Source organism: Phycodurus eques, chromosome 19, assembly GCF_024500275.1.
Source record: "Phycodurus eques isolate BA_2022a chromosome 19, UOR_Pequ_1.1, whole genome shotgun sequence".
Classification (NCBI taxonomy): domain Eukaryota; kingdom Metazoa; phylum Chordata; class Actinopteri; order Syngnathiformes; family Syngnathidae; genus Phycodurus; species Phycodurus eques.
This window is the reverse complement of record NC_084543.1, coordinates 7,696,455-7,700,312: the sequence shown is the minus strand read 5'-3', so window position 1 is coordinate 7,700,312 and position 3,858 is coordinate 7,696,455.

The window sequence follows — 3,858 nt, the reverse complement described above, 5'->3', positions numbered from 1 at the left end:
GCGTTTTATTCAGTTAGCCCAGAAATGTGAGAGGCAGCTTGATCGTAAGGTTTTATTACCGCTTTTAATACTGCCTAGAGGTATTCATTTACTATGTTGTTATTGTGGTTTTTAGTGCTGGAGCACTTCATATTGATGGGAGATTGTAATTATTTGCCCATTTTGTGTAGCTCCACTACATGCGGTACACACTTTGGCTCAATAATTTGGGGTAACTTAGAAATGATCTTATTTTTGAAAGAAAATTATTGTTGTTGGGTTTTTTTTAAATGAAGACATCATTATATTAATCAGATATAGCGGCTAGATAAAGTTAATAAAAATTAAAAAAACAGTAAATAGTGGTAGGAGTGGTTCTCTGGTGCCGCCACCGTGCCGCCGCTTGTAAAATCATGAATGTTAAACCTGCTCAAATACAGTATAGCTATGCTTATGTTACCATCGTTAGATTATTTAAAGGCTAAATTTGACATACAACTCTGCAATAATATTTATTTTTCTTTCTTCTCTCGGTAGGATAACACTATTTCCAAGTCAAGCAGATGTATTACCTAGTTCCTTTGCCCCTTCTCCTGCTATTCACTGATATCAGTGAACAAATGATCAGATTAGATTAGATTCAACTTTATTGTCTTTTCATGTGTCATAAGTAAAAGGCAACAAAACACAGATTACATCAAGCAAGAAGTGCAAACGCAGTAATTAAATACCGTATAGTGCACTATTATTACGGACAGCATTTAAGGCAAGGGATGATTTATAAGTATGTCAACTGAGTGTCTACTTTTAAAAGTACTGTATGTACAGGCTATGACTATGATTATGAGTACTGAAGTATGACAACTACACAGTATGATAACTATACAGCATATATAGTGTACTATGTACTAATATATTAAATACATTAGTGCAACAATACAGTATATAAGAATATTTTTTATAAAACATAAAATATATAAATATATGGAAAGTATGCAAAAAAGATCAATCCACTAATATTGAGATGTCTTTCCTTTTTACTTTATTACAAACAAACAATTTACACATTGTGTCAAACAATTCCAGTGGTGCCGCTTGATACGGAGACGAAAGTTTTGATATACGAGCATTCGTTGGGCAGATTTGAATTATTTTTTTTTGTCTAGCTAGCAAAAATTTGAGATACAAGCACTGTGTAGTGGCAGTGAATTTGACTCGCTTGACAACAAGCAGCAGTTTGGCAGATAGTGAACAATTCTTCCAAAATGAGCCTTTGAGCTGTTTAATGCCTCTTTCACTTTACGTTTGCTGTCAAAACAAACAAAATCCAAAGAGAACTAAAGCTGCGAGCAGCTATGATCGGGCCCTCGCACCCCGGCCCCGTTGGGGTACTGGCAGTTTGCGGTCCTTGCAGATTCAGAATCAGAATCATCTTTATTTTGGCAAGTATGTCCAAAAAATACACAAGGAATTTGTCTCCGGTAGTTGGAGCCGCTCTAGTACGACAACAGACAGTCAATTGACAGAGAACACTTTTGAGACATAAAGACATTGAGAAAAACAGTCAACCGAGCAATACAATGTTACTCGTGATCTGGTAATGCCGGTACATAATTTCTTTTTTGACTAGCAATTAGAGCGGTTTGAATGACTAATATAGCAATAGTCCGGTGCATGACCATTGTGCAAAGGGCACCGAGACTTTAAGGAATGTTTACAGTGACTAGTAGTGTGATAATCTGGAACAATGTTGATTGTGCAAATGTTGCCGATACTCCTCAGTCAGTGTGCAAGTGGTGCAGATGCTACTTGGTCAACAACAGATATGCAAATAGTGCAGCGTGGCGAGACTACCACAGTGAGTGCGCAAGTAATGTATAATTGGCCCGACAGAAATGTGACAACAAACTCAAGACATAAAATTGGCAGCATGTTGCAATGGAATAAGTTAGCTGTTTAGAAAGTTGATTGCAAGAGGGAAGAAGCTGTTGGAATGTCTGCTAGTTCTAGTTTGCATCGATCGGTAGCGCCTACCTGAGGGAAGGAGCCGGAAGAGCCGGTGACCGGGATGCGGAGGGTCCGAGAGGATTTTGCACGCTCTTGCCTTAGTTCTGGCAGCGTGCGAGTCCTCAAGGGTGGGTCGGGGGGTACCGACAATCTTTTCAGCAGTTTTGATTGTCCGTTGCAGTCGGAGTTTGTCCTTTTTTGTAGCGGCATCAAACCAGACTGTGATGGTTGGGGTATTGGCACCATAAAATTGTATTGCGCATAAAAGGAACAAAAAAAATCAACCCTTGTTTCGTTTCCTCGTTTCCTTGTTTCCTTCCCTTGTTGTTTAATTTTCTTGTTTCCTCATTTCCTTGTTTCCTTCCTTCCTTGTTTCCTCGTTTCCCTCCTTGTTTCCTTGTCACCTCGTTTCCTTCCTTCCTTCCTCATTTCCTTGTTTGCTTGTTTTGTTTCCTTGTTTCGTTTCCTTGTTTCCTCGTTTCTTCGTTTCCTCGTTTCCTTGTTTTCCTCGTTTCCTTGTTTCGGTTCCTTCTTTCCTCGTTTCCTTGTTTTTTCCCCTTGTTTCCTCGTTTCATTGTTTCCTTGTTTCTTTGTTTCATTTCCTTGTTTCCTTCCTTCCTTCCTTGTTTCGTTTCCTTGTTTCCTTGTTTTATTTACTTGTTTCCTTCCTTCCTTGTTTCCTTGTTTTGTTTCCTCGTTTCCTTGTTTCCTTGTTTCATTTCCTTGTTTCCTTATTTTGTTTACTTGTTTCATTTCCTCGTTTCCTCATTTCCTTTTTTTTGTTTCCTTTTTTTGTTTCCACGTTTTGTTTCCTCGTTTCCTTCCTACCTAGTTTCCTTGATTCCTTCCTTCCTTGTTTCCTCGTTTCCTTCCTTCCTTGTTTCCTTGTTTCGTTTCCTTGTTTTGTTTCCTTGTTTCATTTCCTTGTTTCATTTCCTTGTTTCATTTCCTTGTTTCCTCGTTTCCTTGTTTCCTCATTTCCTTGTTTCTTCGTTTCCTTGTTTCCTCGTTTCCTTCTTTCCTCGTTTCCTTCTTTCCTCGTTTCCTTCTTTCCTTGTTTTGTTTCCTTCTTTCCTCGTTTCCTTGTTTTTTCCCCTTGTTTCCTTCCTTGTTTCTTTGTTTCCTTTCCTCATTTCCTTGTTTTGTTTCTTTGTTTCATTTCCTCGTTTCCTTGTTTTGTTTCCTTGTTTCCTTCCTAACTAGTTTCCTTGATTCCTTCCTTCCTTGTTTTCTTTCCGTGTTTCCTCGTTTCCTTTCCTTGTTTTCTTCTTTTGTTTCCTCGTTTCCTTGTTTCCTTCCTTCCTCATTTCCTTGTTTCCCCAAGGCACGCCACTGCTGTTGAACAAGTGCAATGCCTTTTCAAATGTTCTATTGAGTAAATGCGGGTGTTGAAAGAAGGTAATGAACTCTTAGGCCTACTACACGACTGTACGCATTCTCAGCAATGATGGTCGGACTTGGAATTTCTGTGAATGTTCCATTTACAAGGCCGCAGATCATTTTCTGTTGAGTTGAGGACATGTGTTGTAATGACAATTTTGTTCGTGTGGGGGTGCTACACGCGTAGGCACCGGCATATCGTAGGTCATCCGGATCACGGAGTTGTCCTTTGATGTACTTTCGGCATCGTTTTAGGTGGCGCTGTCGAGCCATTTTGGAGAAATCGCGCCCGAAAACGTGAAATTATCACATTTTTCACCAGGCCCGACGTACGTGCCAAATTTCGTGAGTTTTCGTGTTACGTCAGGTGTTATAACGCTTTAAGCATATTTGACACAAAAGGTGGAGCAACACATGTAGACAGATAATAACAATAATCAGAGCCATATTTGCTTTATCCTCTGCAAAGAACGTCTAATATTACTGTAGCTT